This window comes from Oncorhynchus masou, chromosome 21, assembly GCF_036934945.1.
Source record: "Oncorhynchus masou masou isolate Uvic2021 chromosome 21, UVic_Omas_1.1, whole genome shotgun sequence".
In the NCBI taxonomy this organism is placed as follows: domain Eukaryota; kingdom Metazoa; phylum Chordata; class Actinopteri; order Salmoniformes; family Salmonidae; genus Oncorhynchus; species Oncorhynchus masou.
This window is the reverse complement of record NC_088232.1, coordinates 21,424,457-21,449,195: the sequence shown is the minus strand read 5'-3', so window position 1 is coordinate 21,449,195 and position 24,739 is coordinate 21,424,457. Positions and strand designations below refer to the sequence as shown.

General features: G+C 40.4%; 1 protein-coding gene and 1 long non-coding RNA gene across 2 annotated transcripts in view; both read right to left on the bottom strand.

Moving 5' to 3' along the window:
• si:dkey-87k14.1 (leucine-rich repeat transmembrane protein FLRT2) overlaps positions 1-24,739 on the bottom strand; it is a 58,630-nt gene that overhangs the window by 19,480 nt on the left and 14,411 nt on the right. The window lies entirely within an intron of this gene.
• LOC135507359 (uncharacterized) lies at positions 21,133-22,084 on the bottom strand. The gene is made up of 3 exons (XR_010450650.1): positions 21,797-22,084; positions 21,450-21,575; positions 21,133-21,332 (listed from the first exon to the last, which is right to left on the bottom strand). It is a non-coding gene; the product is annotated as an uncharacterized LOC135507359 (long non-coding RNA).

The following is a 24,739-nucleotide window of genomic DNA, read 5'->3' as shown; positions in this document are numbered from 1 at the left end:
AATGAATTCAGCTGATAGCGATCTTTCCCAACTGCGCGCTCTCTCTCTCTCTCTCTCTCTCTCTCTCTCTCTCTCTCTCTCTCTCTCTCTCACACACACACACACACACACACACACACACACACACACACACACACTCTCTTCCTCACACCCTGGCGCACACCTAAGCGTTTCTCACTCTGTCTCTCCCACCATTTCAAGATGACTAGCCGTCCTACACTACACACCACAAAATGTGTGTTCCTCAAGAGTTATTTGGGAATGGTGATGGTTCTATGTGGATTGTTTTAAAATATTTTATGGTGTGGTTTTCACATTGGTCTTTTTGTACAACCCTAAATGAGTGTCATTCCAGTTTATATAATGTGTTGTGTTAGGCCAGATTTTGATTTATTATGAAGGACTATGGAGTGATGCTGGTTTATGAAAGACTCACGTATGGCCTTGGGCCAATTGAGAATGGTTGGTTGACTAAATCAGTCAGTGGGTTTCAATTCCCTCTTCAGGGACCCCAAGCTGTTCCAGAGATAAAATCATGATTTTCATTCAATTGGGTGATGTTTGAAAGAAACCAGATCAAAGTATGATGACCAAAGTACGAAAAATTACTGTTGCTTCTAAATTGATTAAGTTTGATCATAAAGTTACTGGGCCCCTCCCCCATGTCAAACACTTGGATTAATTATCAGAGTGACCACCTTAACTCAAATTTGAATACACCAATGGTAAGATGATATTATTTTACCTAATTTATATTTGCACTTATTACCAACATCGGAGAAGGCATGTTTGCGGAGAGGCGTGGTTTATATACTGTAGGTAGGTACTCTACTGGTGCCAAAATTGGACTGTAGGATGTCAGCAAACATAATTAGATAAAAGTTATTATATATAATTATAATATAATTATAAAAGTTGAACTTATTCATCTATGGCAAAGATACTTATATGTTTGTCCTTTCATCTGTGTCTGGTTTTAAATACAGTTGAAGTCGGAAGTTTCCAAACACTTTAGCCAAATACATTTAAACTCAGTTTTTCACAATTCCTGACATTTAATCCAAGTAAAAATTCCCTGTTTTAGGTCAGTTACGATCACCACTTTTTTTAAGAATGTGAAATGTCAGAATAATAGTAGAGAGAATGATTTATTTCAGCTTTTATTTCTTTCATAACATTCCCAGTGGGTCAGATGTTTACATAAACTCAATTTGTATTTGGTAGCATTGCCTTTGAATTGATTAACTTGGGTCAAACGTTTCGGGAAGCCTTCCACAAGCTTCCCACAATAAATTGGGTGAATTTTGGCTCATTCCTCCTGACAAAGCTGGTGAAACTGAGTTGCTCCCACATGCTTTTTCAGTTCTGCCAACACATTTTCTATAAGATTGAGTTCAGGGCTTTGTGATGGCCACTCCAATACCTTGACTTTGTTGTCCTTACGCCAGTTTGCCACAACTTTGGAAGTAAGCTTGGGGTCATTGTCCATTTGGAAGATCCATTTGCGACCAAGCTTTAACTTCCTGACTGATGTCTTGTGATGTTGCTTCAATATATCAACATCATTTTCTTTCCTCATGTTGCCATATATTTTGTGAAGTGCACCAGTTCCTCCTGCAGCAAAGCACCCCCACAACATGATTCTGCCACCCCTGTGCTTCAGGGTTGGGATGGTGTTCTTCGGCTTGCAAGCCTCCCTCTCTTTTCTCCAAACATAACGATGTTCATTATGGCCAAACAGTTATATTTTTGTTTCATCAGACCAGAGGACATTTCTCCAAAAAGTACGATCTTTGTCCACATGTGCAGTTGCAAACCATAGTCTGGCTTTTTTTAATGGTGGTTTTGGAGCAGCGTCTTCTTCCTTGCTGAGCGGCCTTTCATGTTATGTCGATATAGGTCTTGTTTTACTGTGGATACAGATACTGATGTACCTGGTTTCTCCAGAATCTTCACAAGGTCATTTCTTGTTGTTCTGAGATTGATTTGCACTTTTCGCACCAAAGTATGTTCATCTCGAGGAGACAGAACATGTCTCCTTCCTGAGCGGTATGATGGCTGCGTGGTCCCATGGTGTTTATACTTGCGTACTATTGTTTGTAGAGATGAACGTGGTACCTTTAGGTGTTTGGAAATTGCTCCCAAGGATGAACCAGAATTGTGGAGGTCTACGTTTTTTTCTGAGGTCTTGGCTGGTTTCCCCATGATGTCAAGCAGAAATGCACTGATTCTGAAGGTAGGCCTTGAAATACATCCACAGATACACCTCCAATTGACTCAAATTATTTCAATTAGCCTATCAGAAGCTTCTAAAGCCATGACATAATATTCTGGAATTTTCCAAGATGTTTAAAGGCACAGTCAACTTAGTGTATGTAAACTTCTGACCCACTGGAATTGTGATACGGTGAATTATAAGTGAAATAATCTGTCTGTAAACAATTCTTGGAAAAATTATCTGTGTCATTCACAAAGTAGATGTCCTAACCGACTTGCCAAAATTATACTTTGTTAACAGTAAATTTGTGGAGTGCTTGAAAAACAAATTTTAATAACTCCAACCTAACTGTATGTAAACTTCCAAATACAACTGTAGTTACTGGCTAACTAGGTCTTCAACCAGCATGGAACAAAAGGGGTTGTTCAAAACCTTGATGCAGTTGTCAAGTCATCACAACCGTCAGTGCTGCTGTGAACTGCATCACAAAACATGTGCCAAATGGTAGATACCAAAAAAATGATATCATTGATGCAATTTCAATGTTGTATGAGTTGCTTTGTGTTTCACCAAATTAGTTTCACACTATTTTATTAGTGATGTTATGTTTGAAGCTCTGAGGCATGCATCAAATTTGCTAAGCAGTTAACTTCGAAGCAGTGTCCCTGTGCGTGTTTTGCTTTATCAGAAGTATGTCATCAGTGATGTCTGAAGCTTCGTTTGATCACGTGCTTTTTAAAACGTATTTTGCAAAATGCGAGATCCCACAGATTTCGCCATGGTTCCGGTGCTTTCTTCAATTCCAAGCTGCTTTGCAACACCGACCTCTACTGGACACCGTACTTACAAATATAGTTAGGATTTTGTACAAAAACTTTCATCTGACCGGTAGGTTTCAGGTAGATTAGGGAACTATAGAACATTCAGGGACATGAGGTTAAATCCAGTTTAAGACACAATATTTAGAAATCACACTTTCTGCACTGTTGTTCAAATACTTTGTTTTATTTAGTATATGTGACCCGTTTCAGAAAACTAGGCGTGTTTTGCAAGTCACGACTTCCCAGGAGAGCCATTTAAACCCTTTTAATTTAATTTAATTTGATCAAAATGCGTTTTTTGACAGAAATGCCTCCTGGAACATGTGCCTCAATAACAAACTTGTATGCTATCTGAAAATACGAAAAAAAATTTAAATTACGAGCCTTATTTGTTAAGCTATAGAAAAAGACAGTAACATTCCAACTAGCCATGATTGGCTGAGATAATGACTGGGCTGGAGTTTGGATTGGAGTTTGGATTGGTCTGCCATATTGAATGCGTCTGACTATTTGAGCGTTGGTAATCCTGTCGAACGCAGCTTTAAAAAAAATGTATTGTATAGTGGAGCTGCATAAGTGTTGCTCTCCATTTTCTGACGGATCAAGTTTTGAAATCAGTGGAAACAGAGTATGATAGCTAAAGAGATGGAGAAAACACCTGTTTTTGAAGATTACATCTTCAAAGTAAGGGCAACCATCGTATGGCATTCTTGACCGGGAGACGCGTCCATGATGCATGGTGATGTTTGCATGTAAAATAGTCTAGCGTTATCCAGTTACAATTTCAAATATTACACGTTTCTAATTTTGACAGAAAGTGGTTTCATTACAAGCTAAAGTAGCTAGCTAGATAGCTAGCTAACGTTAGCTGGCTGGTCCCCTAGTTGACGTTATTATTTGTTTCCCAGAGCTGTTTTTTTAATAGTTAAAATCTAATGTTAGCTAGCTAACATTGTACCTGGTTGGTTAGTGCCTAGCACTGTGGCATTGTTGCCACCATGTTCATTGTTGTTTAACTAGCTAACATTAGCTTGCTGGCTCGTTATCTAACGTTACGCGATGTGTGTGATCTTAAACATTGTTTATCTAGCTAGGTTCATTGTTTACCTAGCTAGCTAGCTAGCTAGCTAGCTAGCTATATGTCTTAAGCTAAAGTGTACTGTTAGCTAGCTAGCTAACGTTAGCTGGCTGGCTCCCTAGCGGACGTTATTATTAGTTTCCCAGAACTGTTTGCTTTTCTAGTTTGCAAAAGAAAGTGTTTCATGTTATCCAGAGTTAAACAAATCATTGGCCAGAAAGTCAAGTGTTCACTCCGAGAGCAAAATGAGATGGGTGGAGCTAAAGCTTAAGAGGGTGTGAACGATGCTGAATGGGTGTAGACAAAGAAAAGCTCTTTAAAAACATTCAAAAGTGAGTTTACAAGTTGATCAACTTTCAAAGCAGAATACTTTCCCATTGTTCCTCAAATGTAATGTATGATATACCATTTTGTAGCTCTGAGTCTCTACTTTTATCCTTTGTAAAAAACACAATTTCACATTTTTCTACACAAGACCGAATCCAGGTGGTGAGTCACAAATATGTAGATAACACACACTCATGCGTGCACACAAATACACACAGGTCTTTATCCTGTCAATATCATCATTAGTATTTTGTGTCCACTGCCTCTATGTGACATTATCAGGAGCTTTGTGGCTCTAAGTTCAACTGCCAAACACCACATCTGCTCTCTTTCTCCGACCACTTCCATAATTAAAATAATATTTAAATCTGGCTGTTGGTTACTAAATCATGAAGTGATGGGCCATATCAGGCCCTCACTGACAATATGTCCTTCATGGTGGTTTATTTGGGTGGTGTTGGTATAATCTGTGTTATGATGAGACTATGCAGCCCACAGAATTAAAGCTTTAAAGGGACAATCTGGAATTGGTAGGTTCATTTTTAAAACTTTTAAATGAATGATATTATAACTTGTTGTTGTTTAAATTCGTTGTTGCCCCTTTAAGTACAAAGGCAGCTGCGAAATGAACAAACGCAGTGGTGCTGAACACATTCAAAGCACTGTCTGATATTAAATACATGTATTATATACTCTCTAACTCAATAGAGGAGAGCAGAATGATTTCTGTCTTGTTAAGTGTTCCACAACTGGAAATGAAACATCATCAAGCTGGTATTTGTACATTTCATATGGCACTTATTTGAGAGACTACAGGGTTTGAGGTTGTAAAGGAAGATCTGTGGTAAAGGTTGTATGTGAATCGTGAAATTTAAGCTACTGTATGTGGGCTATATGCAGTGAGTCAGGTGCTGCAAGTTCAACATGCTATATGAAGGTGGCAGTAGTGCACAGGATTGTACCAAATCTGGAGTCATGATATAGTATGTCACACATGAAGGACACCCAACCTTATGGATATAGACCTTCCCTTTGACCCCTTGAAGTGTGGTGCCATGAACAGTCTGTAAAACATATCTTTGTGACCTTGCAAGTACATAGAGACACAAAGCTATTCATTAGAACATACATGCAGTGGAGCAAAAAAGTATTTAGTCAGCCACCAATTGTGCAAGTTATCCCACTTAAAAAGATGCAAGAGGCCTGTAATTTTCATCATAGGTACACTTCAACTATGACAGACAAAATGAGAAAACAAAATCCAGAAAATCACATTGTAGGATTTTTAATGAATTTATTTGTAAATTATGGTGGAAAAGAACTGTTTTCTCTGCTGTAGCAGAGAAAACTGTCTATGACTTGGGTGACTGGAGTCTCTGACAATTCTATGGGCTCTCCACTGACACCGCCTATTATATAGGTCCTAGATGGCAGGAAGCTTGGCCCCAGTGATGCCCTGGGCCGTACGCACTACCCTATGTAGCACATTACGGTCATATGCTGAGCAGTTGCCATACTAGGCAGTGATGAAACCGGTCAGGATGCTCTTGATGGTGCAGCTGTAGATATTAATGAGGATCTGGGGATCCATGCCAAATCTTTTCAGTCTCCTGAGGGGGAAAAGGTTTTGTCGTGCCCTCTTCACGACTGTCTTGGTGTGTTTTGGACCATGACCATTCCTTAGTGATGTGGACACACAGAGGAACTTGAAGCTCTCAACCTTTTCCACTACAGCCCTGTCAATGTGGATGGGGGCCTGTTCGGCCCTCCTTTTCCTGTAGTCCACGATCAGCTCCTTTGTCTTGCTCACATTGAGGGAGAGCTTGTTGCCCTGGCACCACACTGCCAGTTCTCTGACCTCCTCTCTATAGTCTGTCTCATCATTGTCATTGTGATCAGGCCTATCACTGTTGTGTTGTCAGCAAACGTAATGATGGGTTGGAGTAGTGTTTGGCCATTCAGTTATGGGTGAACAGGGAGTACAGTAGAGGACTAAGTACACACCCCTGAGGGGCCCCAGTGTTGAGGATCAGCGTGGCATACGTGTTGTTGCCAATCCCTACCACCTGGGTGCAACCCGTCAGGAAGTCCAGGATCCAGTTGCATAGGGAAGTGTTAAGTCCCAGGTTCCTGAGCTTAGTGATGAGCTTTGTGGGCACTATGGTGTTGAATGCTGAGCTGTACTCTATAAACCACATTCTCACATATGTGTTCCTTTTTTCAAGTGGGAAAGGGCAGTGTGGAGTGTGATTGAGATTGGGTCATTTGTGGATCTGTTGGGGTGGTATGCGAATTGGTGTGGGTCTAGGGTTTCCGGGAGTGTGCTGTTGATGTGAGCCATGACCAGTCTTTCAAAGCACTTCATGGCTACCGATGTGATTGCTACAGGGCGGTAATCATTAAGTTAGGTTACCTTCACTTCCTTGGGCACAGGGTGGTTTGCTTGAAACATGTAGATATTACAGACTCGGTCAGAGAGAGGTTGAAAATGTCAGTGAAGACACTTGCCTGTTACGCCGCGCTTGCTTTGAGTACATGTCCTGGTAATACATCTGGCACTGCGGTTTTGTGAATGTTGACCTGTTTAAAGGTCTTGCTCACATCGGCTACCGAAAGCATCATCACATAGTCATCCAGAAAAGCTGGTTCTCTTGTGCATGCTTCAGTGTTGCTTGCCTCGAAGTGAGGATAAAAAGCATTTCGCTCGTCTTTTAGGCTCGCGACACTGGGCAGCTTGCGTCTGGGTTTCCCTTTTAAGTCCGTAATAGTTTTCAAGCCCTGCCACATCTCATGTGAATCAGAGCCGGTGTAGTAGGATTCAATCTTAATCCTGTATTGACACTATGCCTGTTTGATGGTTCGTCTGAGGGCATAGCATGATTTCTTATTAGAATCCAGATTAGTGCCGCTCCTTGAAAGTTGTAGCGCTAGCCTTTAGCTCGATGCGGATGTTGTCTGTAATCCTTGGCTTCTGGTTGGGATATGTATGTACAGTGGTTCCTCCTTTAAAAGTTGTGTCATACTGTAGCACACCTTACGGGATGCTGCGGCAGCATTCTATGACATGTTATTTAATTGTCAGACATTTGCAAGTTAGTGCATTAACATAAGTTAATGACCACCAGAAGTTAGTGACCACCAGAAGACAACTTTGAGAATCATTCGATAGTCTCCCATATTGGCATTACTAGAGAATTTAAAACATTTTTTGTCATAACATAGTACATGGGATGAATTTGATTAATATTATTGTGTTTCTATTCCGAGAAAAACAAAAAACGAAACCCTCAGGTTTCCTTTAGGATGGAATAGAACATTTTGCGCTGTACAACGTGACGGTCGGGTGTAGGCTACAGCATAAGATGGTTGGATAATTCTAAATTAATTTCTAAGGGGAATAACATTTCCACAGCCTAATTATAATGTAACCAATATTCATTTGCCTATGGTAGGCCTACAGTATATCTACAAATATTTTTTCAATGACATGACTCTCCGCCAATAATTTCATTTAGAGGATTGGAGGATTCTAAATGAATATCTAAGGGGCATTTTCTGTTAGAATCTATTGGAATATCTAAGGGGATTTTATATCATTCTAAATGAATTATTAATAATAATAATAATAATAATGCTTTGTATAAAAAGTTATGATATTTTGGAGATTTAGTTTTCATTTAACCTAGAGTGAGCGAGAAAAAATGCTATTCTTGAACATGGGGTGAGATATTCTCACTAATTTGTAAATAAAGCAAATTTGTTAGAAACCTAAATTGATAATTTAGCAGACATTAGTCTGCTACAGTGAGCGATTGTAATTTGAATAAATGCCAAAATATAACCCTACTAATGGCCATAATGATGTTGTACAAAGTGACCATGTGTGTTTGAAAGACTATTTTCCAGTAAGCAAGAATTTGTTGTCCTTCATTAGACAACTTTGTTCCAGTATTTCTGTAATTCAGTGATATTTATTCCCATAGTAATTCGTTATGGATCCATAACTAAATCAACATCTGCATTTTGAAAGAGTATTTTTATCATTATTTTATTAACTAAATCAGAAAGATGCTGATGAAGAAATACAGTACTGTACAGTATATGCTTTTACATTTGTAAAAAAACATATAAGCCACCTGCATTTGTTTATTAGGCTACTTTGCAGTCTGACAAGTAAATATAGCCAACAATGCATACTGTAGTAAACATGGGAAAGTGCCTAATTCCTTACATAAGGGAGAGCAAGCCATGTCCAGACTTTCTCCGTGACCTCAAGTACCTTCAATAATGACTGTACAAGAGAATGCGGGTACACAGGAGACCGGAGTTCAATTCCCCAACGGGGAGGAAGGAGGAGGATGTCCTTGTAAATAAGAACGTGTTCTTAACTGATTCCATGGTTCTTATTTCATTTTAAAATTATTTTGTTAATGAAAGCGTAAAGATGCCATTATTAGTACATTGTTTTAGTTTGAAGTGCGGACTGGTACTAAGAACAGAACAGCGGGAACGTTTCCCTAGTCAGCGCCAATATTAGTGCAATGCCCCTTAAATATTTTGGAGATGATTTTGTTTTCAAATAACGTAAATTCAGCGAGGAAAAAGGCCATTCTTGAAAATGGGCTGAGACTGTTACTAATTTGTAAATAAAGCCTGTTTGTTATTTATAATTATTTATTTCTGTTTTTAGAGGGAGAAAAAATAAAAATCTACAGTCATCTCATAGATCTCCCAGTCAAGGACAGCATGGGTATTGCACCAGCATCTGTAGCAACACAGCTTGCACTGCTATATGTCTTAGACCATTGCACCACTCGGATGCTGTACAACATGACCGGTCGGGAGTGGCCTACACTACTACAGTAAGAGCAAAATAATCCTAACATAAGTTTTAGTAAGTAATACTGAAGTCGTGCACAATTATCTGTTTCTATTTAGGTTTATGTCACCCATTCATTGTCAGTTAGCTACACAGTAGGACCCAAAAGCATAACCAGTGCTGTAACTCCCCTTTGCTGGTCTGGAGCAATGAAGTGGTGACGCAGGGTACCGTACTAAACCACAAATTACCTCTAAGTCCCGCAGCGTAAGCTCACAACGTTTAAAGGTGGAACTAATGTACGGTCACTGTGGGGACGACGTTGTCAATGCACTTATTGATAAAGCCTATGACTGAGGTGGTATGCACCTCAATGCCATTGGATGAATCCGGGAACATATTCCAGTTTGTGCTAGCAAAACAGTCCTGTAGCATAGCATCTGCATCATCTGACTACTTTCATATTGAGCGAGTCACTTGTACTTCCTGCTTTAGTTTTTACATGTAAGCAGGAATCAGGAGGATATAATTATGGTCAGATTTGTCAAATGGAGGGCGGGGGAGAGATTTGTATGCATCTCTGTGTGTGGAGTAAAGGTATTCAAGAGTTTTTTCCCTCTGATTGCACATGTGACATGCTGGTAAGAATTTGGTATAACTGATTTAAGTTTGCCTGCATTAAAGTCCACAGCCACTAGGAATAGCGTTTCTGGATGAGCATTTTCTTATTTTCTTATGGCCTTATAGAATTGGTTGAGTGTGGTCTTAGTGCCAGCATCGGTCTGTGATGGTAAATAGATGGCTACGAATAATATAGATGATAGCTCTCTTGGTAGATAGTGTGGTCTCAGCTTATCATAAGGTACTCTACCTCCGGCGAGCAATACCTTGAGACTTCTTTGACATTAGACATCGCGCACCAACTGTTATTGACAAATGGACGCACACCCCAACCCCTCGTCTTACCAGACGTAGCTTCTTCTCTGGTCTGCCGGTGCATGGAAAATCCCACCAGCTCTATATTATCTGTGTCGTTGTTTAGCCACGACTCAGTGAAACATAAGATATTACATTTTGTAATGTCCCATTGGTACGGTAATCTTAATCATAGTTCATCAATTTTATTTTCCAATGATTGCACGTTTGCCAGTAAAACGGATGGTAGTGGGAGTTTACTCACTCGCGTACTGATCCTCAGAAGGCAGCCGACCTGCGCACCTTTTCCCCCGTCTTTTCTTCACGCAAATGACACCGATTTGGGCCTGTTCCCGGGAAAGCAGTATATCGTTCTCGTTGGACTTGTTAAAGGAAAAATCTTCTTCAGGTTTGAGGTGCGTAATCACTGTTCTGATGTCCAAAAGATATTTTCGGTCATAAGAGGCGTTAGCAGCAACATTATGTATTAAGTTTAAAAATAAGTTACAGACTCAAAAAAACGTACAAAATAGCACAGTTTGTTAGGAGCATGTAAAACGTCAGCCATCCTCTTTGGCGCCATCTTGGACAGAGGATCTCGAAATCTCTGCGCAAGAAACACGAACATAAAAACACTAATGCTAGGCTATGTTCTGTCAATTGTGCTGTTATTATGTGCCAGATGTTATAAATGGCCCATTTCCAAGATTGCCTTGTCATTTCAATAGACAGGCTACAGATAAAAATCTGGGTTCTTTAACAAAATGTTGCCATAGATTGCTTAGATAAAAGGCAGGTAGCCTATAGGGTTACATCTGATTTAATATAGTCTACAGTAGCCTAGACAAGATGTAGACAAGATGTAAACTGAACAATTTAGCAGCTTTCTTAGTTCAAATACTGGAAACACTGATCTTCCTCACTGGCTTTAAGCACCAGCTGTCAGAGCAGCTCACAGATCACTGCACCTGTACATAGCCCAACTACCCCATTCCCCTACTGTATTTATTTATTTATTTAACTCCTTTGCACTCCAGTATTTCTACTTTGCACACTCATCTACTGTCAAATCTACCATTCCAGTGTTTTAATTGCTATATTGTATTTACTTCGCCACCATGGCCTATTTATTGCCACCATGGCCCTTATCTCGCCTCATTTGCTCACATTGTATATATATTATTTTTTAACTGTATTATTGACTGTATGTTTGTTTTACTCCATGTGTAACTTTGTGTTGTTATAGGTGTCGAACTGCTTTGCTTTATCTTGGCCAGGTCGCAGTTGTAAATGAAAATATATACATATACTAATTTATTCAACATGAATAGGAAGGCGATTTCGTAATAAGACGTTCTTGTGTTTCCCAATAGCCTGCTGGAATAGGCTACTGAAGATGTCGTTACAATTTCGCTGAATTCAATATTAATAATATGTGTAAGAACTGAATATGCTTGTCAACAACAACCGGTTTTTGTGTTTTACCTGTAGCCTAATCTGACTACTTTTAACTTCAATCTAAAGCATTCATAATAACACAAGTTCCACAGAAATGTGACTACCAGAAATGGAATAATGTGTCCCTGAACAAAGGGGGGGGGGTCAAAATCAAAAGTAAGCGTGGGATCTGGTGTGTCTACCAGCTGCACTGCAGTGCATCTCCTCCTTGTGGACTGCACCAAATTTGCCAGTTCTTGCTGTGAGATGTTACCCCAATCTTCCACCAAGGCACCTGCAAGTTCCCAGACATTTCTTGGGGGAATGGCCCTAGCCCTCACCCTCCGATCCAACAGGTCCCAGACGTGCTCATTGGGATTGAGATCCGGGCTCTTCGCTGGCCATGGCAGAACACTAACATTCCTGTCTTGCAGGAAATCACGCACAGAATTAGCAGTATGGCTGGTGGCATTGTCATGCTGGAGGGTCATGTCAGGATGAGCTTGCGGAAGGGTACCACATGATGGAGGAGGATGTCTTCCCTGTAAGCTCAGTCTGATGATGCTGTGACACACCGCCCCAGACCATGACAGAGTCTCCACCTCCAAATCGATCCCGCTCCAGAGTATAAGCCTCAGTGTAACGCTCATTCCTTCAGCAATAAACACAAATCTCACCCCTGGTGAGACAAAACTGTGACTTGTCAGTGAAGAGCACATTTTGCCAGTCCTGTCTGGTCTAGTAATGGTGGGTTTTTACCCATAGGCAACGTTATTGCCGGTGATGTCTGGTGAGGACCTGCCTTACAACAGGCCACCAAATCCTCAGTCCAGCCTCTCTCATCCTCTTGCGGATAGTCTGCACACTGATGTGTGTTCCTGGTGTAAATCTGGCAGTTGTTGTTGCCATCCTGTACCTGTCCCGCAGGTGTGATGTTCGGATGCACCGATCCTGTGCAGGTGTTGTTACATGTGGTCTGCCACTGCGAGAATGATCAGCTGTCCGTCCTGTCTCCCTGTAGCGCTGTCTTAGGCTTCTCACAGCACGGACATTGCCCTGGCCACGTTTGAAGTCCTCGTGTCTCCTTGCAGCATGCCTAAGACACGTTCACGTAGATGAGCACCATGGACATCTTTCTTTTGGTGTTTTTCAGAGTCAGTAGAAAGGCCTCTTTAGTGTCCTAAGTTTTCATAACTGTGACCTTAATTGCCTACCGTCTGTAAGCATGTTCATTAATTGTTTATGGTTCATTGTAAAGTGTATAAACCCTTTACAATGAAGATCTGTGAAGTTATTTAGATTTTTACAAATCATATTTGAAAGACAAGGTCCTGAAAAAGAGACATTTCTTTTTTTGCTGAGTTTACATTAATAGGCTACTTGATGGCCAACAGAGGAAAATGTATAATTCTCCACTTTTAGCCTAATGTCAGTTCCATTGAGGACTTTTCCCTTAAAAAGAACCACGGGAGGGAGTTTCATAACTTCCACTCCATTCGAGCGTATTAATATGTTTTATGGAAAAAGGTTTGGAAATAGGTGTCTCCATTAACTTCTTCGATATAGGGGGCGCTCTTTTAATTTTTGGATAAAAAAACGTTCCCGTTTTAAACAAGATATTTTGTCACGGAAAGATGCTCGACTATGCATATAATTGACAGCTTTTGAAAGAAAACACTCTGACGTTTCCAAAACTGCAAAGATATTGTTTGTGAGTGCCCCAGAACTAATGCTACAGGCGAAACCAAGATGAAATTTCATACAGGAAATGCCCCAGATTTTGAATGCAATGTGTTCCAATGTCTCCTTATATGGCTGTGAATGCGCAAGGAATGAGCCTACACTTTCTGTCGTTTCCCCAAGGTGTCTGCAGCATGACGTATTTGTAGGCATATCATTGGAATATTGACCATAAGAGACTACATTTACAAGGTGTCCGCTTGGTGTCCTCCGTCGAAATTATTGCGTAATCTCCAGCTGCGTCCACTTTTCCCATTCGGTTCAGAGGAGAAAGGCAACTGCCACGAATGATTTATCATCGAATAGATATGTGAAAAACACCTTGAGGATTGATTCTAAACAACGTTTGCCATGTTTCTGTCAATATTATGGAGTTAATTTGGAAAAAAGTTTGGCGTTGTAATGACTGAATTTTCGTTTTTTTTTCATAGTCAACGTGATGAACAAAACGGAGCGATTTCTCCTACACAAATAATCTTTTTGGAAAAACTGAACATTTGCTATCTAACTGAGAGTCTCCTCATTGAAAACATCCGAAGTTCTTCAAAGGTAAATTATTTTATTTGAATGCTTTTCTTGTTTTTGTGAAAATGTTGCCTGCTGAATGCTAGGCTTAATGCTATGCTAGCTATCAATACTCTTACACAAATGCTTGTGTAGCTATGGTTGAAAAGCATATTTTGAAAATCTGAGATGACAGTGTTGTTAACAAAAGGCTAAGCTTGTGAGCCAATATATTTATTTCATTTCATTTGCGATTTTCATGAATAGTTAACGTTGCGTTATGCTAATGAGCTTGAGGCTATGATTACGCTCCCGGATACGGGATTGCTCGACGCTAGAGGTTAATGAGAATCTAAATAGCCTCCCTACAACTGGTGAAAGGTTGTCACAACATATGTGTGTGCTGCTCTTGCTCCTCTCGATCACTTGACTCAGCCAATAACTGTATACTCTGGTGCCCTTGATTGGCTACTGCATGCCCGGCGGTGTCCCAGCCACCAGCTCATAGCCATTGTTGCAGTTCCCGCTACCACTCCATTTCGGCTTCTCCCGAAGTTCACGCCCACTATCCTTGGTAGCGATGGTGATATGTGTGTGTTTTTACATGTGATTAGCACATTAATAAAAATAAATCTGCTAATTAAACTATTGTACTGTTTTTTTAATGTTTGTGTGTGATGATTAGTGATTAAGGCAGTAACACAGTAGTGCCTTGGGACCCAAAAACATAATCAGTGCTCTAACTCCCCCTTGCGCTGGTCTGGAGCAATGAAGCAGTGACGCGGGGTACAGTACTAACCCACTGATTACCTCTAAATCCTGCAGCATAATATCAAAACCTTTAGTTGAACAACCACTGTAGTGGAAATCATTTCAGCTAAAAAGTAAGCTATAGAGATTTGCAACCAGATTTGTTAGGAGGCAAATACATATAAAAAAATTAAAAAAATAAGAAAAGAGGCACACTCTCTAAGCAAAAGAGATTCTCTGTTGAAATGTATCAGCGTGCAACAATTTCCATCAGCTGGTGTGGAGAACAACAAGCCTCCAAGGAAAGGCCATTAATTCACAGCGTCAGACGAGCCCCTGTTCACTGGTTCTACCAGCAAAGAGGGCGAGTCAGGGCTATCCACTTCCACAGATGATGACAGCTGCCTGGGTGGACAAGAACAGGTGGTCTCACTAGGCTAGCCACACCTCCAAACATTGCCAGCGGAGACCCTAATATCTAGGACCCGTGCTCAGATTCTTCGCTCCACGTCCCCGATGACAGTGGTGCTGCTGCTGGTAAATCCGACTCCCAGACAAAAAAAACCCATAAAATATCCCGGTGAGTGGCCAAAAGATATGAATGGATCTTTACAGGATATGTTAGCGCAGGCTTGGCCACATCAAGATAAGGAGGGGAATTTCCCAAGATATATTTTCATTGGCCCACTACAATAGGAGGATGACGAACAGAATGCTATCCATAGATGTTGGTATAGCCAAATCCTCCAATACTGTCCCATGCACTCGTTAAATACCTCAGTGTCTGGGAAGTGCTTGGTGTATTTGGCCTCAAATTGAGTGAGGGTATCCCATACCCTTTCTTCTAAGAAAATAGCAAAAGGTATACCTGTTGTTAGTTTTATATTTATACTTAGAAATAAATACATTAAACGTTTGGGGAAACCCTGCTATAAACAACCATTCAAAAAGGTTCTAGAAGGCCCCAAAAATTCCGCTATGGTTACAACCCTTTTTTTATGACTCAATATTGCAGCGTTTCCCAAAATCAGTCCTTGTTTGTCATGTTTGGGATTCTCTGGATTAAAGTGTAAGACAGCGTGTTCCAGTTCCCGTAAATACCCAGCAACTTCACAAGGCCAATAAAAAGGAGTGGGACAACATTCCAAAATGCCTGACTCAACAGCGTGATCAACTCTATGTGAAGGTGATGTGTTGCGCTGCATGAGGCAAATGGTGGTAACACAAGATACTGGCTGGTTTTCTGATCCATGCCACTCATTTCTTTAAGATATCTGAATTCCCAATCATGTGACATTCATAGATTAGGGCCAAATTAATATATTTAAATTGACTGATTTCCTTATATGAACTGTAACTCAGTAAAATCTTTGAAATATCTTTTTCAGTATAACTTATTTTTCCTAACCATTCTGAATGCTGGCTGGTGGTGAATACACATGCCCAGCTCTGGCTGGATTCAAATAGGAGTTACACATCACTTTACAAGCCTGCATAATGTGACTTTCAGTCCACCATATTAGGTTAAATCTAAGCCAACAAAGTAAGACTTTATTTTTGTTCAGTCAATTTTAATGATAACACATTCACTTAACAACTTATTAGTGCTGCAATACGGCAACGGGATCGATATGACAACAGCCAGTGAAAATGTAGGGCGCCAAATTCAAAACAACAGAAATCTCATAATTCTAATTCCTCAAACATACATGTATTTTATACCGTTTTAAAGGTAATCTTGTTGTTAATCCCACCACAGTGTCTGATTTCAAATAGGCATTACAGCGAAAGCACCACAAACGATTATTTTAGGTCATCACCAACTCACAGAAAAACCCAGCCATTTTTCCAGCCAAAGAGAGGAGTCACAAAAAGCACAAATAGAGATAAAATTAATCACTAACCTTTGATGATCGTCATCAGATGACACTCATAGAACTTCATGTTACACAATACATGTATGTTTTGTTCGATAAAGTTCATATTTATATCAAAAACCTCAGTATACATTGGCACGTTACATTCACTAGTTCCAAAACCAACCACTGATATTGCAGAGAGCCACATCATTTTACAGAAATACTCATTATAAATGTTGATGAAAATACAATTGGTAGACATGGAAAAATAGATATACCTCTCCTTAATGCAACCGCTGTGTCAGAAAAAAAGCACACCATGCAATAATCTGAGACGGCGCTCAGAAAAAAAAAAATATTATTCGCCATGTTGGAGTCAACAGAAATAACATTATAAATATACCCTTACCTTTGATTATCTTAATCAGAATGCACTCCCAGGTATCCTAGTTCCACAATAAATGTTTGATTTGTTCGATAATGTCCATTGTTTATGTCCAAGTAGCTACTTTTGTGAGGGCGTTTAGTACACAAATCCAAATGCTCGTGCAGGCCTCCAGCTGAACGTCGGACGAAAACTTCCAAACGTTATATTATAGGTCGAAGAAACTTGTCAAACTAAGTATAGAATTAATCTTTAGGATGTTGTTATCATAAATCTTCAATAACGTTCCAACCCGGAGAATTCCACTGTCTGTAGAAAAGCCATGGAACGCAGGTCGCTATCATGTGAAATGCGCATGACCAGGACCTGGCTCACTGCCAGACCACAGGCTCAAACAGCTCCCATCCGGCCCCACATCACAGTAGAAGCCTCATTCAAGTTTCTAAAAACAGTTGACATCTAGTGGAAGCGGTAGGAATTGAGCAACCTCAGATTTCCCACTTCCTGTTTGGATCTCTTCTCAGGTGTTTGCCTGCCATATGAGTTATGTTATACTCACAGACATAATTCAAACAGTTTTAGAAACGTCAGAGTGTTTTCTATCCAATACTAATAATACTATGCATATATTAGTGACTGAGGAGCAGGCCGTTTACTCTGGGAACCTCTGGGCACCTTTCATCCAAGCTACTCAATACTGCCCCTGCAGCCATAAGAAGTTAAAACTTGTTTGGGATAGGGGGCAGCATTTTCACTTTTGGATGAATGGCATGCCCAGAGTGAACTGCCTCCTACTCAGTTCCAGATATTATGCATAGTATTATTAGTATTGGATAGAAAACACTCTGAAGTTTCTAAAACTGTTTGAATTATGTCTGTGAGTATAACATAACTCATATGGCAGGAAAACCCTGAGACAAAATCCAAACATGAAGTGGGAAATCTGAGGTTTGTAATTTTTGAACTCACACCTATCGACTAAACAGTGGGATATGGGTTATTTTGCACTTCCTAAGGCTTCCACTAGATGTCAAACGTCTTTAGAACGTTGTTTCAGGCTGCTCATGTGAAGGGGGGCCGGATGGGAGTTGTTTGACTAAGGGGTCTGCCTATATATAGCCTCATCTCAGTCATACATGAGAGGTATCTCTCGTTCCATTTATTTTCTAGAGACAATGGAATTCTCTGGTCGGAACATTATTGAACTTTTATGATAAAAACATCCTAAAGATTGATTCTATACTTAGTTTGACAAGTTTCTTCGACCTGTAATATAATTTTTGAACGCACTTTTGGATTTGTTTACCAAACACCCTAACAAAAGAAGCAATTGGACATAAATGGACATAAATTATGGATATTATCGAACAATTTTTTTTATTGTGGAACTGCGATTCCTGGGAGTGCATTCTGATGAAGATCATCAAAGGTAAGTTAATTTTTATAATGCCATTTATGAATAATGTTAACTACCCAACATGGCGGATATTTCTCTGGCTGGTTTGGGCTCTGAGCGCCGTTCTCAAAATATGCTTTTTCTGTAAAGTTTTTTTGTAATCTGACACCGCAGTTGCATTAGGGAGAAGTGTATCTAAAGTTCCATGTATAATAGTTGTATTTTCATCAACATTTATTATGAATATTTCTGTGAATTCATGTGGCTCTCTGCAATATCACTGCATGTTTTAGAACTAGTGAACGTAACATGAAGTCCTATGAGTGTCATCTGATGAAGATCATCAAAGGTTAGTGATTAATTTGATCTCTATTTGTGCTTTTTGTGGCTCCTCTCTTTGGCTGGAAAAATGGCTGGGTTTTTCTGTGAGTTGGTGGTGACCTAACATAATCGTTTGGGGAGCTTTCACTGTGAAGCATTTTTTGAAATCAGACACTGTGGCTGGATCACCGACAACTTTATCTTTAAAATGGTGACTAATACTTGTATATTTCAGAAATTTGATTTATGAGATTTTTGTTGATTTGCATTTGGCACCCTGCAATTTCATCAGCTGTTGGCGAGGGGTTCTGCTAGCGAACCCCAGTCCTAGACAGGTTAAGACCTCACTTGATGAATGCTACATTACTGACAAAATGATGAATATGACCTTTTGGGATATAAAGAAGGATTTTATCTAACAAAACAACATAGATGTTATAGCTGGGACCCTTTGGATGACAAATCAGAGGAAGATTTTCAAAAAGTAAGGGAATATTTAATTGTTATTTGTGATTGTATGGAACGTGTGCCGGTGGAAAAATATTTTGATGTGGTGCGCTGTCCTCAAACAATCGCATGGCATGTTTTAGCTGTAATAGCTACTGTAAGTCAGACAATGCAGTTAGATTAACACAAATGTAAGTTTTCAGCCGATATAAGACACTTATATGTACCTAAATGTTTAAATTCCATAATGTTTATGATTATTTACTTGAATTGCACACCCTCCAGTTTCACCAGAAGTTGTCCCGCTAGCGGGACACCTGTCCTTAATGCTGAAAAGTGTGGACCCGAATAGACACTGGACCAGTGTTAAATTTAACACTGTCAGTGTTAGATTTAACACTGGATAATTTGCTGTGCACACCCACCAAGACATGTAGACAGCCATAACACCTCATCAGACCCCTCAAATGGAAAAACAATGAACATATTTATCAGACCCGGGACTAGGAGAGAAAGGGTGGCAGTGTTCAATCAGCTAATTTGTTCAATATGCCAGTTCTCTCAGTCAGAGTCAAATTATCAGGCTAAAAAAGCCCTGGGTACAACAGACATTGAGCTGGGTGGCAGGCTGTGAAAACAGACTGGCAACAGAGAGACGCCTGTTAATGGCCGGGCTACAGACAGACAGGAGAGGAAGGACATGAGAGCAAAGAAGAGGGAGGGTTATTGAGCAAAGAGGAGCTCGATCCCTTTCTCTCTCTCTAGCTTTCTCTCTCACTACATCTACCGCTCCTCTCTTTTTATTTGTCCCTCCGACTCTTCCTCCCTCTCTACAAATCTCTATCGCCTCTACTCAATTCTCTCATTTCTTATTTTTCGCAACAACTTTTTACCCCCCTCTCTCAAACTCACCCCCTTCTATCCAACACTCCACACGTCCCTCTTTCTCATTCATCTCTCCTTCTCTCCAACTCATTATGCCTATTCCTCTTTGTCAAATTCTACCTCTGCCCACATCTCTATTGCCACAACTCTCTCCAAAAAAACTCCCTCTGTATCTCCTCACCGTACGTTCTTTGATATCAAGGCTGATTGGGGATATTCCACTCTGAGTTGTACAACCTAAATCCATTGTAGTTCTGCCAGTGTCTTTTCTCTCTGTGCTCTTTTCTGACCATTAACATTCTTTTTCTGACCCATTTTGACATCATCCGACATCAAAGGAGTTCCCTGCTGGGGATGTTCCATCTCTTAGATCATCAGTTTGACTCAAAAGTATTGCACTATAATTCAATTAAATCTAATTGTCACATGCTTCGTAAACCACAGGTGTCGACTTACTGACAAGTTGAATCAAGGGAATAGTGTGCCATTTGGGAAACAGACAATCTCTAGTCTGAAAACATGGAGGTCTGTTCTGAACACAAAGCCTGTCTGAAAAGATGCAACCTCTACTGGTTGTAATGGAACAAAAAGTAAGCTACAGTAATAGCACCCTGGGAGACCATCATGGAGTCCAGTTTACCAGCATTAATCTCAGGCTGGCCCACAGGCCATACTAGAACACAACAACAATCCCTCAGTCCAATCTAACAATCTAATGCTTAATTATTTCATCAGTTGTTGTAATGTCATTTCACCCCTTGACACAAACATTAACAAGTGCTATTGTCTTTGAGAGTCGCTGAACATACATTATTGTGATTGATGTTGGTTTTGTGATTATCGTGCCATGCCTTCTCAAAAGACGGTTGAGTAAACAGACAAATAGCTTCAAGCAATGGACAGGTTTCTCCCTTTTGGCTGGTCTCTCTCTCAGCTGGGCTCTCTCTCACACCGTTGAAGACACTGGCTGCTGCCTGCTACACTCTATAAAGTAAAGGCTCCTGGAGGATCCTTTAGGGGTTATTCAAATTGAGACTGTGGGGGAACCACTACAAGTTCTTCGAATAAACTTTTTAAAAGGGTTCTTCAAAGAACCCCTTTTAATCTTTTAATGGATCCTCAAAGAACCTTTTGAAGAACCTTTTAGGCTACAATTGTTTAACTACCCCCTCCTCCCATGTTATTATTAATATGCATTACAATAACAACAATAACACTATTTTAGTCGTTAGTGTTTATTATGATTTTAGTGGGAAAGCAGAATTTTAAAAAATCTAAATATGAGGTAAACTCCCAGCAGAGCCCCAAGTCCAATGGGTATATCCTCTGGCATGTTGATGTTCTCCCCATCCATACCCCTAATGTTTTTGCAGCGCATGGTGATCGAACAGGTTTCCTGTTTTATTCATCAGGTGTAAGGAGGGTAAAGTCTGTGAATCCAAAACAGATGTTTAACAAAACATGCGCACAACAGTATTTATACCTTGGTTTTTGTGGTAAATGTGAATGAAAAAAAGCTCTTTTGATAATGGTTTTCATACACATACCTTGTCCATAATGTAGAGGCCTGTGGGATTTTCATTGAAGAGGAAAGGGAGGAGGATGGTAAATGTGATCTGCATAACATATCAATACCAATTGACATACCTGTGTATGCCTCCTCATCTGTATACCTGCAGACACAGACACAAAAGCGAGCAGTTCATTCATCTGCACCCAATACTGCTAGCCTTCAACCAATTATTATAGCCTACATATTGTTACCTCTTTGTGGATTGATATCCATTGAATTGTGTACATTTTCTGTTTTAGAAAGATTTGCACAAATATGAAAAGATAGATGATATCATCATAAAACAAAATCAATGTAGATCAGACAAGGGACAAACCTTACCTTAAATTGAGGAGATCAAATGCCTGCCCCTGCTGTTCTTTCAAATCCAAATGTTTCAGTGGGGCAACTAAGGAGGTTCCTCGATGAACCCCAGGTCTTGGAATAACATTTTGTCTGCAATTTTCAGTGCCTAGAACACTACGGTTCTTCTAAGAACTTTGAGGATCTTAGAAGAACCCTTGTTGAACCCCTAATATTTAGAGTGTACACATAGCTAGTTACACCAGAGAAAACGAGAGAGAGAGAGAGCGAGAGAGAGAAGCAGGAGCTGCTTCGCTTCCTGCCTGACTGCTGCAGCCCATACAGTACCTCCTCCTGGGGAGGAGAGGGGGAGAAAGGAGCAAGTCAAGTTGTTGACACAATAGTTAAATATATAGGAGAAGCCAGGGTGATAAGAAAGATAAATAGGGTAGGGCTAAGAGTTGGGTTCAGAGGAGAAAAATAGGAACATTTTGAAAAGTTACAGTAGGAGAAAGCAATGGGGAAGCTAGAGAAAGTACAAGACACTGAAGAAAGCCGAACATGCTGTCCCCCAGTGACTCTTCAAATGGATACATTGATTATTATCATTGTCAATTACCATTCCTTTCACATCATATGCATGCATCATACAGAGAGGAATTTTAGCCAAAGGAAACAGCACTCCATCACGTTCCTCCTTTCCATTATAAATACAGAGGAGTTGCAACAGTTGCTCACCCCATAATTACACTGTTTCAAAATGTCAGTTGGTGACTTTCGTGGATTTTGCCGATCTAAGTGAAGTGCTCGTGAAGTGAAGTCACAAAATGCTCCTTTCTTCTCTGGCATAATGTTCCTTTCTCTCTCCATGATCCAGTCAGATTCACACTGGTTCTTTTTCAGGCTAGATCCCAATTCCCTATAGAGCACTACTTCTATCTGACCAGGGCCCATAAAGCTCTATATAGGTAATAGGGTGACATTTGGGATGCACCCCACCTCAGATTCTAGATTTCATTCAACTGTTACAACTCTCTCAGGTAACTTCAAATCCCAATCCCTACTTACAAATCTATCCTCACGATAGCTCAAAGATACGTGTCGTTCGTCGGAACGACGTGTCGGAAGGGACGAAAGCCGGCGGGTTTGTAAATAAGTCATTTTCTGTTCCTTGTTCCATATGGCGCCAGTGGAGCAGTACAAGCCTGCTCAGTTTGTGGGCCCCATCTGGGCAGTTGGAAGGTTGGTTTGTGTTCTGACCTTACACCTTCCCACATGTTACCACCACCAGCATGAGAGAGAGAAAATGTCAATGAACAAACATATTGCTCTCTTCTGAGGCCAACTCACGATTAATTAAATCAACGACACCCCTGTCGGTGTAGCACAGTTAGATCCGTTACTCACAGTTCTGCGTGAACATTTTGTATTTTTTACTTCTTGAAAATGCTGGATATCACAAGACCATCCCGGATCAACAGAACATAATGACAATCCAGGATGAACACAACTATGACAATCCAGGATGAACACAACTATGACAATCCAGGATGAACACAACTATGACAATCCAGGATGAACACAACTATGACAATCCAGGATCAACACAGCTAAACAGCGGAACATAATCGGAAACAATTTGAGCTGCTCTCCCTCAATCCTCACACAAAGTCACGAGCTCTAAATGATGATCCAAAATCAAGTGTAAACACAGCTTAATGACAATCTAGGATCAATCCGGACATTCTCTGCTATTATTCGGCCTGCTGTACAGCACAGTAAACATTAACTAGGCCAGTGAGTGATGGTAATGTGAGGCATATTAATGAACAGGACAGCTTTCTTCTCCAATTATTAACCAGAGGGTTGGACCTGAGGAGATAACTCTTCTTCGGGTGGCACAGAGCCGAGCACCAGCGGCTGTCACGCCGCCACCCCACACAGCAGATTAATGGAAGGACGCCGCTGCAAATGAATCACATATGGCTCATATCCTTCTCATCCATGAAAATGCATAAGTATCAAGGATGTTTTTCTTTGTCAATTCTAAAGTGTGATTCAAAGTGGAGCCCGGTACTCGGTTCTTCTAAGAAAAGGGAGATAAAAGAGAAATGTAAATCAAGGAGACCAAAGTCACCTACCTGTGAGTGTGTGAATGTGTGTGTGCTGGCACATGTGTCCACGTGTGTGCGCACCCACGTGCCTTTGTGCACATCCAGGGTGGGAAATCATTACCATTGAGATTTTCCATTGTATAATTCATGTGTTCTGGTCTGTTCTGGGCTCCACCTGGGCTTTAGGTTCATCACATGACACATGAGATTAATTACAGTGGTGTTAGGAAGCTGAGGAGCCAGCACCTGTCCCGTCAGAACCATACATCAGCATTAAGAAATCAGCCCTCTGCGAACCCTATTTATCAGACCCATTAAATGCCCGTAAGGGCCCAAAGTGCTGCAGGAGCTGTGGAGAGAGAATACCATTTGAATGTGTGTTTAAAGGTCCGGCCCCAAGCCCACCTGAATCGCAAGAGGAAAAAATATATTTACAGATAAGGTAGATTAGCTCGAGAGCAATATTGCAATGACTGCAAATGTTATTTAAAAATGGTATCAACTAAAAAACAAAATGGCTTCTTTGTAACTATAATGATGTTCATGGAGGTAAATTTGGTGGTGAGGATTGACGCTGGAACAGTGTTGTCAGAACAGTGTAAGCTGCTGTATGTGTTCATACGAAGTTGATATTTGAAACATGGACAGTCCAAGGCCAACAGAGTGCCATACATTATCACAATCCAGGCTTTTCATATTAAAGTCCAGCCAACAGAGAAATTGAGTCACACATCGAGATGTGGCATACTCCATTTCAAAGTAGTGGGGAGGGCAGGGAGTTCCAGACCTGCATTAGCCATGTTAAGGAAGGAATACCACATTCCCAGTCATGGCACATTCCTTGGACAGGTTAAAAAATATCCCCTGG